The 12077-nt window shown below is 44.2% G+C and overlaps 1 long non-coding RNA gene across 1 annotated transcript in view; it reads right to left on the bottom strand.

The window, feature by feature from the left end:
• Positions 1 to 1139: 1139 nt before the first annotated feature.
• The window catches only part of LOC138262250 (uncharacterized), a 31017-nt gene continuing 20079 nt past the window's right edge, over positions 1140 to 12077 (bottom strand). Inside the window, exon 2 of the long non-coding RNA XR_011199220.1 lies at positions 1140 to 1944. This is a non-coding gene — a long non-coding RNA (uncharacterized lncRNA). The remainder of the gene's footprint in view (positions 1945 to 12077) is intronic.

The raw sequence follows: 12077 nt of genomic DNA, 5'->3' as shown, positions 1-12077 counted from the left end.
TAATGACAGTCTCCTTGCCGAGCTGCTGTGAGGTAGTTTGTGAAATGTATGTAGGCCAACATGAGGTGTAGGAGAAGGGAAGAGTTCAGACAAATCAAGTTCCGTCACTAGATATGCAAGATCGGTTCTCGACATTTTTCCAGTGTTGATAAACTCTGTCAAGGTCAGCTTTCCCATTCAAGTGATAGGTCTTTGTCCTCATAGGCACATCCAAAGGCTTCTTATCTAGTCTCTGACTCAGACTTGATAGTGATCCTAAAACTGAATCCTTACTCACAATCTGCACCTGATGACTTAAGTATTGCACAGACATCTACAAGCTGAGACATCACATTATATTTATCAGCACTCCTCAAAGTGAAAATCAGCATATTTTGAAACCCACCCTTTACATGGTTTTCCACCATATACGTCATCCATTTAGTTAATCTTCGGGGACCTTTTTTGCATGTGCTCACAAAGACTAGAAACAGAAGACCAAAAAAGCCCCCCTCTTAACCTCTTGGTCTTCTTTGTAGAAAGCCATCAGATCTTTGACTGTGTTGCTCCAAAAGATAGTGTTGCCTAAGTCCTGTTACTTAATTTGGCCAATCTTTCCTCTCGCATACTATACAGCTTCCAAACAGCGACCAAAGTTTTTTTGGGGTACAATTTACACAAAGATGCAAATTCACCCTGAATGTCATTAAGTACTGCAACTGAAATAGGGTGGTTAAGTCCAATAGATTGTTGTAACAATATTTAGCACTAGGTCATTCTCTTCAACTTTCTCATGCTCGAAGTACTTCAGAACAACCTCTTAATTATGCATTAGTGCACCAACAGCAAAATGCCTAGAAAGTCACCACACTTCATTAAATGGGCAAAATTCAATATCAATGCAATTTTACCCAGCTTGTACTTCCTTGCAAAGGGTCAGGAAGACAAAGTGTAGACATTCCTCAATAAGGTCTTAATCTCTTTGATCATTTGTATCTTCTTCCAGACATCATCACAGAAATCTTCTTGGTTGGTGACAATACTGATATACTAGATGTGGATGGATTATTTAAGGTGAGTAGCAAAACTATTATCCTTACTCAGCATCGCAGATGGACCATTTTATGTCAACATGACTTTTTCCACATGGTACAACTCAATGGCAGTGTTTATGTCTTTAATGGCAGGAGCAAAAGCATCAGCATTACAAACAGTCATATTTACTATCACCCATGCAGTCTTTTATGCTGTGTTGAGGTTACTAATCGGAAACTGAAGAACAGGATGAACATTTTTGCCACAGAAATGTTTATTCTTTATCAATTTGTGATATAGAGTGCTGCAATGTTCAGGCATATCTTCTGAGACTATCACGTTTTTGATGGCCTCAAGGAGCTTAAAGTCATATTTGCTGGTCCTCTAGCTGTCTGGTCATCGATGTCTTGAATAGACAACACAGAAGTGTTCAACCACACCACTAGCAACACAATGTTAAGAATCTTTAGCTCCTCAAACAGGGATTTTTGCCATTAAACCACTAATGGTCTTTTCGCTCTGTCAGTTCCAGCAACTGTCAGCATTCTGTGCTCTCCAAAGCCAAACCTGTTAGCACCACTTTTGTTTTTCAGTATAACCAATGCAGATTCATGAACTATGCTGCTAATGATAGTGTTTCAGGTAATTTGTTTTCCAGCAATCACATCCATCACACAACTTCTTCCCTGTAGAAAAGTCTTCCAACAATCTTTGCTTCAGTACATGCTTTGGAAATCACTCACATCTGGATTATATTGAAATAACTTTTTGTACATGAACCTTGCTTGGTGATTTCTGCATCTCAGCCACACTTTCCTTTATCCACTGTTCTTGTAATACAAGGCAACATTTATATCTCTGAGCACCGCCCTCTGCAGGTCTCTTGAACATTGCGGTGATAACTTGTTGTAGACTGTTATGCCTCAAAGCCTGCCATGAAGGAACATGATTTAAATTGGTGACTATCATCATAAATGTATAAAACGATGTAAAATTGCATTTAGCCAAACACTAGCCACTTTCAGATATTAACTGAGTGGGAGGCGTTTTGAGGCCCAATCAATATGCTTTATTGCCATGAACTTTGTGTGCAAGGTGCTAGTAGAAAGCAAGCCATCCAACAAAAAAGAACATTGCATTCTTTCACAGGACTACTAAATTTCAAAGTGAATAACCAAATACATTCATATTCATATTCATTTAATGCATACTTAATTTATCTTCCCAGGCAGACAGTTGATCAGAGAACATACACACTTGTTACAGCAAATCACACCAACCATTTCTTTATAATGATGGTGAGGATCAGAGGCTTAGATGATTTTCCCACTCCAAGGCCGTACAGGCTCCACCAAGCAATTTTGATTCAAAGACAAATGCAAGCACGATGAGTGCCAATACAGACCCACACTTGTGCCCGTTCAGTAAAACATGCCCACACACTCTGACCGCATGTTCACGGGAAACAGTTTATGTACACTGTAATATGTTCACTGGCTGTTGTGATTTCAATAGTGAAGACTGAGAAGCATAATCCCCTCTGTTGAAAAATCATGACATGTTAGCTAGAAAATCTATTTGCGTATCTGTGGGACAAAATCAGCCATTTTGAATACTGATGACCTATTAATATTTACTTCATTTCCAAGCGTAGCTTTCACACCCAAGATTTGTAATCGTGCTATGTGCTTTACAGAAATCAAAATTAATAGTTGCACAAAGATTGTAATCCCCGACTTCACAAATGCCCAATGCTAATTTTCTCAGTTTGCTAAAAAAGGCACAGTATTTAGCTTAAGAGAAATGCATTTTTCACAGTCCCCACCAATCTTGAAGTTGTACTAGTTGAAAATACAACACACCTTATTTACGACTGCTTGGGGCCTCAAAAGTCTCTTTCTCTGGGGGAAACGCTTTATAGAGTACATCACTTCTATAAATTCCTGTTAGGAGTAGAATAATAAGACACCTCCTGCAACTCTTGTCTGGAACACGACTTGCATATTTTGGCCTTGTTACTCATTAAATGCCAGATCCCTCTAAAAAATAAATGCAATCAGAAATCTTATGTGCCACCTACTTGCACTACTGCTTTTTTCATTGACTGACTGGTGTCATTTTGCTTCCTCGTAAGCATCATTCTTATCTCCATGTTAAAGCAATAAATTCAACCTGTGAAGGACAAGTCTTACTCTACTTTGCTTGTCTGCCTCAATTGTTCCTGTTTTCCCTATTGAGATGAAGGGGAAAACAACCAAGGACAAAAAACAAGCAAAAAAATCTCAACCCAGGTGCAACTAACAAAGAAGCCAGACATTAAATTTGAGAGGTCACGTCATTAGCAATCTCAGAGAGAACAATCTAGATACAAATATCGCAAGGTAAAAAAAAGATTCTAGAACCTCATGGCTTTACCAGAAGGTAAGAAAAACAGGTACCTACTTCAAGCGTCAATAAATAGGCTCCAAATGGCCCTTCCTTGTCATTTGGTGAAGTTCAAACAATACCACGAGGCTGTGAACAGAAAACACTGAACAAAATGTAACCCCACCACACGTCTCCCCCAACTCAATCTATCCCCATGGAGAAACCTTCACAACCAACTTCGTGGTTAACACAGGCTGGCAATTGTTATTCCATCCCAGAAATGAGGTACTTATCTGGGCACATGTTGCACGCCGACTCACTGCCACCACTGAAAAACCTTTCAGACCAATGCCAGTTACTCTCCGTACAACTGTGGGACGAGTAGCCCATACTAATGGTTTGTCTCCTGTAAAGAAATGGCTCCCTGTTGCAGTTACCCCCCACTTTTTGCCTGATACTGATGCTGACTTGACTGAGAAGAGTGCTGGGACCCTGCTAACCAGGCCCCAGCACCAGTGTTCCTTCACCTAAAATGTACCATTGTATCCACAATTGGCACACCCTGGCCTTCAGATAAGTCCCTTGTAAACTGGTACTTCTAGTACCAAGGGCCCTGATGCCAAGGAAAGGTCTCTAAGGGCTGCAGCATGTCTTATGCCACCCTGGAGACCCCTCACTCAGCACAGACACACTGCTTGCCAGCTTGTGTGTGCTAGTGAGAACAAAATGAGTAAGTCGACATGGCACTCCCCTCAGGGTGCCATGCCAGCCTCTCACTGCCTATGCAGTATAGGTAAGACACCCCTCTAGCAGGCCTTACAGCCCTAAGGCAGGGTGCACTATACCATAGGTGAGGGTACCAGTGCATGAGCATGGTACCCCTACAGTGTCTAAACAAAACCTTAGACATTGTAAGTGCAGGGTAGCCATAAGAGTATATGGTCTGGGAGTCTGTTTTACACGAACTCCACAGCACCATAATGGCTACGCTGAAAACTGGGAAGTTTGGTATCAAACTTCTCAGCACAATAAATGCACACTGATGCCAGTGTACATTTCATTGCAAAATACACCCCAGAGGGCACCTTAGAGGTGCCCCCTGAAACTTAACCAACTATCTGTGTAGGCTGACTGGTTCCAGCAGCCTGCCACACTAGAGACATGTTGCTGGCCCCATGGGGAGAGTGCCTTTGTCACTCTGAGGCCAGTAACAAAGCCTGCACTGGGTGGAGATGCTAACACCTCCCCCAGGCAGAAGCTGTGACACCTGGCGGTGAGCCTCAAAGGCTCACCCCTTTGTCACAGCCCAGCAGGGCACTCCAGCTTAGTGGAGTTGCCCGCCCCCTCCGGCCACGGCCCCCACTTTTGGCGGCAAGGCTGGAGGGAACAAAGAAAGCAACAAGGAGGAGTCACTGGCCAGTCAGGACAGCCCCTAAGGTGTCCTGAGCTGAAGTGACTCTAACTTTTAGAAATCCTCCATCTTGCAGATGGAGGATTCCCCCAATAGGGTTAGGATTGTGACCCCCTCCCCTTGGGAGGAGGCACAAAGAGGGTGTACCCACCCTCAGGGCTAGTAGCCATTGGCTACTAACCCCCCAGACCTAAACACGCCCTTAAATTTAGTATTTAAGGGCTACCCTGAACCCTAGAAAATTAGATTCCTGCAACTACAAGAAGAAGGACTGCCCAGCTGAAAACCCCTGCAGCGGAAGACCAGAAGACGACAACTGCCTTGGCTCCAGAAACTCACCGGCCTGTCTCCTGCCTTCCAAAGATCCTGCTCCAGCGACGCCTTCCAAAGGGACCAGCGACCTCGACATCCTCTGAGGACTGCCCCTGCTTCGAAAAGGCAAGAAACTCCCGAGGACAGCGGACCTGCTCCAAGAAAAGCTGCAACTTTGTTTCCAGCAGCTTTAAAGAACCCTGCAAGCTCCCCGCAAGAAGCGTGAGACTTGCAACACTGCACCCGGCGACCCCGACTCGGCTGGTGGAGATCCGACACCTCAGGCGGGACCCCAGGACTACTCTGATACTGTGAGTACCAAAACCTGTCCCCCCTGAGCCCCCACAGCGCCGCCTGCAGAGGGAATCCCGAGGCTTCCCCTGACCGCGACTCTTTGAACCTAAAGTCCCGACGCCTGGGAGAGACCCTGCACCCGCAGCCCCCAGGACCTGAAGGACCGGACTTTCACTGGAGAAGTGACCCCCAGGAGTCCCTCTCCCTTGCCCAAGTGGAGGTTTCCCCGAGGAATCCCCCCCTTGCCTGCCTGCAGCGCTGAAGAGATCCCGAGATCTCTCATAGACTAACATTGAAAACCCGACGCTTGTTTCTACACTGCACCCGGCCGCCCCCGCGCTGCTGAGGGTGAAATTTCTGTGTGGACTTGTGTCCCCCCCGGTGCCCTACAAAACCCCCCTGGTCTGCCCTCCGAAGACGCGGGTACTTACCTGCAAGCAGACCGGAACCGGGGCACCCCCTTCTCTCCATTCTAGCCTATGTGTTTTGGGCACCACTTTGAACTCTGCACCTGACCAGCCCTGAGCTGCTGGTGTGGTGACTTTGGGGTTGCTCTGAACCCCCAACGGTGGGCTACCTTGGACCAAGAACTAAGCCCTGTAAGTGTCTTACTTACCTGGTTAACCTAACAAATACTTACCTCCCCTAGGAACTGTGAAAATTGCACTAAGTGTCCACTTTTAAAACAGCTATTTGTGAATAACTTGAAAAGTATACATGCAATTTTGATGATTTGAAGTTCCTAAAGTACTTACCTGCAATACCTTTCGAATGAGATATTACATGTAGAATTTGAACCTGTGGTTCTTAAAATAAACTAAGAAAAGATATTTTTCTATAACAAAACCTATTGGCTGGATTTGTCTCCGAGTGTGTGTACCTCATTTATTGTCTATGTGTATGTACAACAAATGCTTAACACTACTCCTTGGATAAGCCTACTGCTCGACCACACTACCACAAGATAGAGCATTAGTATTATCTATTTTTACCACTATTTTACCTCTAAGGGGAACCCTTGGACTCTGTGCATGCTATTCCTTACTTTGAAATAGCACATACAGAGCCAACTTCCTACATCTCCCAACTACACATCAAAAGTGCAAGGATGCAATTCTTAAAGAGGCTTGAGTGTTCTATAGAGTATCATTGTGCCACACTATTACGAGGCATTTAAAAGGTGGGCTTCTTCATCGCTTCTGTATGGAATAGAAAAAAAGCACAAACACACAACGCAAAAGTGCATTTAATCAACCCAACCCATCTGCTTTACCACCCTCAACTTTATTAGCAGGGTGCCAGAAAGCAAGCCACACAGTTAAGCCACAAAAAATGAAACACTACTTTACCGTCTATTAACATTTACCTGTTTTCCTACGACTGCTGCTTTCATATCCTAGATTTGGAAGCGTGGAGTGTGCTTTGCAGAAGCCAAAAGGTACCCAATCCTGTCGGAAGCAAAGAGTTGCACACAGATTCTAATCCATCCACAGTAGTTACTCTCAACCACTTTTGCGAGCGTATCCATTCAAACGATACATGGAGAAGTGTTCTCAACTCACAACGATGAAAGTGTGTCGACTTTGATGCACTCATCACTTTCTTTTCATCGTTTTAACTTGTGTGATCGTGACCAGGCACACGTATTTCTTTCTGATCATTTGTCATACAGCTTATACAGTCACACCACTGTTAGCTGGAAATGCAAACCACTGCATCTTTTCAACTGAGTGATATCTGATTTTAATTTTGTCTCACATTTATCCAGAATTCCATTGTGTTGCAAAAGTATCTTCCATAACACACAGTTGCCTCTTTGTGGTCTTGTTTGGCGCTTCCACGACTGCTCTGAAAAATGTCTCAACAAAAGAAAGTTTTGGCCGCCCATCCCCTTACTATAGAAGAGCAAAACCCTCCCAGACTTCACAAATGCTTCATGCTAATTTTCTCAGCTGGCTTATGAAGGCACAGTATTTAGCTTAAGAGAAATGCATTGTCACAGTCCCCATCAATCTTGAAAATGAACTAGTTGAAAAAACAACAGACCTGAACTAGGACTGCTTGGGTCTTCAAAAGTCTCCTTCTATAGGGGTGACGCTTTATAGAGTACACTACTTCTTTAAGTTCCTGCTAGGAGTAGAAAAATAAGACACCTCCTGCAATACCCGTCTGGAAAACGACTTGCACATTTTGGCCTTGTTACTCATTAAATGCAAGATCCCTCTAAAAAATAAATACAATCAGAAATCTTATGTGCCACCTACTTGCACTACTGCTTTTTTCAGTGACTGACTGGTGTCATTTTGCTTCCTCGTAAGCATCATTCTTATCTCCATGTTAAAGCAATAAATTCAACCAGTGAAGGACCAGTGAAGGACAAGTCGGGTCTGCCTCAATTGTTCCTGTTTTCCCTATTGAGATAAAGGGGAAAACAACAAAGGACAAAAAACAAGCAAAAAAATCTCAACCCAGGTGCAACTAACAAAGAAGCCAGACATTAAATTTGAGAGGTCACGTCATTAGCAATCTCAGAGAGAACAATCTAAATACAAATACCGCAAGGTAAAAAAAAGATTCTAGAACCTCATGGCTTTACCAGAAGGTAAGAAAAACAGGTACCTACTTCAAGCATCAATAAATACGCTCCAAATGGCCCTTCCTTGTCAACTGGTGAAGTTCCAACAATACCACGAGGCTGTGAACGGAAAACACTGAACAAAATGTAACCCCTCCACACTTCTCCCCCAACTCAATCTATCCCCGTGGAGAAACCTTCACAACCAACTTCCTGGTTAACACAGGCTGGCAATTGTTATTCCATCCCTGAAATGAGGTACTTATCTGGCCACATGTTGCAAGCCGACTCACTGCCACCACTGAAAAACCTTTCAGACCAATGCCAGTTACTCTCCGTACAGCTGTGGGACGAGTAGCCCATACAAATGGTTTGTCTCCCAACTACACATCAAAAGTGCAAGGATGCAATTCTTAAAGAGGCTTGAGTGTTCTATGGAGTATCATTGTGCCACACTATTACGAGGCATTCAAAAGGTGGGCTTCTTCATCGCTTCTGTATGGAATAGAAAAAAAGCACAAACACACAACGCAAAAGTGCATTTAATCAACCCAACCCATCTGCTTTACTACCCTCAACTTTATTAGCAGGGTGCCAGAAAGCAAGCCACACAGTTAAGCCACTAAAAATGAAACACTACATTACCGTCTATTAACAGTTACCTCTTCTCCTATGACTGCTGCTTTCATATCCTAGATTTGGAAGCGTGGGGTGTGCTTTGCAGAAGCCAAAAGGTACCCAATCCTGTCGGAAGCAAAGAGTTGCACACAGATTCTAATCCATCCACAGTAGTTACTCTCAACCACTTTTGCGAGCGTATCCATTCAAACGGTAGATGGTGAAGTGTTCTCAACTCACAACGCTGAAAGTGTGTCGACTTTGATGCACTCATCACTTTCTTTTCATCGTTTAAACTTGTGTGATCGTGACCAGGCACACGTATTTCTTTCTGATCATTTGTCATACAGCTTATACAGTCACACCACTGTTAGCTGGAAATGCAAACCACTGCATCTTTTCAACTGAGTGATATCTGATTTTAATTTTGTCTCACATTTATCCAGAATTCCATTGTGTTGCAAAAGTATGGAATGGTTTCTTACCTGTAACTCCAGTTCTCTCGTAGGGGTATTTCCATGATAGTCATAAGCACTGAATAGTTCCGCGCGCCTGCGGGGACCCCGGAGCACTGATGTGAAGTATATTCTTAAGTGCCAACACCAGCCGTTTGAAGAAAAGGTCTGTCAAAAAACACTTAAGAATAACATTGTGCAGCCTATGTGAACAGCTACACAGGTCAAATTGTTAAAAGAAAATCAATAGTAGTGTAAATTCATGTTCAAACACCTATTTATTCTAGAAATGTAATAACAAATACATTCTCATACTTTATTTACACCTCTGATGAGAATAAAAACAATGCAGGGCAGTGTAGCCCATAGGCTGCCATTATACAGAATGTAAATAGAGCTGTGCCTTTAAGAAAGCAAAGTCTTCCTGTATCCCATCATGCACAGCAACAGGCAGTTGCCTCAGTTCTTTTTGAAGGCTTTTAACCTGGAACAAGCTTTGCTGGAGTATCAACATCAACCATATTTATGGCAACTTTTTCTATGTGAACTCCACCGGGGAGGAGGGAGGGTTGCTTATGACTATCATGGAAATACCCCTACGAGAGAACTGGAGTTACAGGTAAGAAACCATTCCTTCTCTCGTAGGGGATTTCCATGTATAGTCATAAGCACTGAATAGAGTAGCAAGCCCATCCCCATAACCGCGGTGGAGTAGACAGAAAAAATAGTACCAAAACTCTAAAGTTATGCAAATAAGTTCTTAAGCAAGGCCTGTCCAACCTGTGCATCCGCCCTAGCGTCTGTATCAAGGCAGTAATGCTTAGTAAAGGTATGGACAGACTTCCAAGTGGCAGTCTTACATATTTCTGCCAAAGGTATATTTCTCATTAAGGCTGTGGTAGCTGCCTTCCCTCTAGTAGAGTGGGCTTTTGGTCTACCACCGAGGGACTTGTTCGCTAACTGGTAACATAACATTATACATGAAACAATCCACCTGGATAGTGATTGCTTAGACGTGCTCAACCCTGTTCTAAGTGGGCCATAGTTAACAAAAAGCTGTTGTGATTTACGTAAGCATTTTGTCCTGTCCAAGTAAAATTTCAAAACCCTCTTTACATCCAGAGAGTGCAGCGTTCTCTCAGCAGGAGTAGCTGGATTCTGAAAGAAAGTTGGAAGTGAAATGGTTTGATTCACATGAAAATCGGAGACGACTTTCGGTAAAAATTTTGGATGAGTTCTCATTACCACTTTCGCAGAATGAAAAACCGTGTAGGGTTCCTGAGAGCAAAGGGCTTGGATTTCACTGACCCTACACGCTGAAGTGATTGCCACCAGAAAAGCAGTTTTCCATGTGAGATGTTGAAGCAATGCCTTATGTATTGGCTCGAATGGAGGTAGCATCAGGCGCGATAGGACAACATTCAATTCCCATGGAGGAGACGGCCTTCTAATGGGGGGAAAAACCTTTCTTAAACCCTCCAGGAAGTCTTTAATAATTGGGATTCGAAAAAAGGAAGGTTGTGATGGGCTCTTCCTGTATGCTGTTAGAGCCGCCAAATGTACCTTTATTGATGATAATTGTAAGCCCGATTTTGCCAATGTTAGGAGGGATGGCAGAATAGACTCTTCTCCACAGGATATCGGGTCAATGTTGTTGTCTAAACACCACACACAAAATCTCTTCCACTTGCTTGCATAAGTGGATCGTGTGGAAGGGCGCTTAGCTTCTCTCAGGATTTCCATACAGTCCTGAGGTAAGTTCAAGTGTCCATATTGCACTAGCTCAGGAGCCATGCTGCCAAACTCAGTGATGAGAGGTTGGGATGAGATATCTGCCCTCCGAACTTCGTGAGCAGGTCCGGACGATAAGGGAGCCTGATGTGTGGTTTGAGTGACCGGTGAAGAAGGTCTGGGAACCACCATTGTCGTGGCCATTCCGGAGCAATCAGGATCATTTTGGACTGAGCATTGGATAACTTCTGGAGGACCGCCGGAATCAGGGGAAGCGGTGGAAAGGCGTAAAGAAATGCTCCTGACCAGCTTATCCACAGGGCATTCCCCAGTGTCCCTGGATGGTAATATCTGGAGGCGAAGTTTTGGCATTTTTTGTTTTCTGGGGTTGCGAACAGGTCTATAGAGGGGGAACCCCATAGTGCGAAAATGGAATGAACGACGTCGTCGTGTAGAACCCACTCGTGGTTCTCGTCCATTACTCGGCTGAGAGCATCCGCTTGCACATTCTGGATGCCCGGCAGGTGAGTTGCTACTAGCGACATGTTCCTGGCTAGAAGCCAATGCCAGATTGTCTGAGCCTCCCTGGATAAAATCCTGGACCTGGTGCCTCCTTGTTTGTTTACATAGTACATGGTGGCCACATTGTCCGTCTGAAGAAGGAGAGTTCCCGCTCTCAGAGAGGGAAGGAAAGCTTTGAGCGCAAGGTGGACCGCTCGAAGTTCCAGCAGGTTGATGTGATAGAGACTCCCTTTCTGTGACCACTTGCCTTGGACTCGAAGATGCCCCATGTGCGCTCCCCATCCGAGCAGTGACGCATCTGTTACGATGGTTTGAGCTGGAGGCTGTCGTTGGAACGGAATCCCCACCAAGAGATTGTCGGGTAGACACCACCACTTGAGGGACTGTAAGGCGTGGGGGGAAAGGAGGACTTTGTTCTCCCATTCGTACATTAGTTGACTCCATTGATCCTCCAGGTTTTCCTGTAATGGTCTCATATGGAGGCGAGCATTGGGAACGAGATGGATACAAGACGCCATCGAGCCCAGTAGGGAAGCTATTACTCTTGCAGTGGTCTGTGGAGCCTTTTGCAGTTGCTTGCACTTTTGGAGAATCGATAATCGTCGTTCCTCCGAAGGAAACACCTTTCCTAGATTTGTATCTATAATGGCTCCTAAGTAATGCAACCTCTGAACCGGTGTTGCTGTGGATTTCAGGAGATTTACTTGAAGACCGAGTTTCTGTAACAGCTGTAGAGTCCATTTGAAATGTTGTTGCGTCTCTAGATAACTGGAGGCCT

Source organism: Pleurodeles waltl, chromosome 10 (assembly GCF_031143425.1).
Source record: "Pleurodeles waltl isolate 20211129_DDA chromosome 10, aPleWal1.hap1.20221129, whole genome shotgun sequence".
In the NCBI taxonomy this organism is placed as follows: Eukaryota; Metazoa; Chordata; class Amphibia; order Caudata; family Salamandridae; genus Pleurodeles; species Pleurodeles waltl.
Note: the sequence above shows the minus strand (reverse complement) of the source record. Positions and strands in the feature narration are given on the sequence as shown.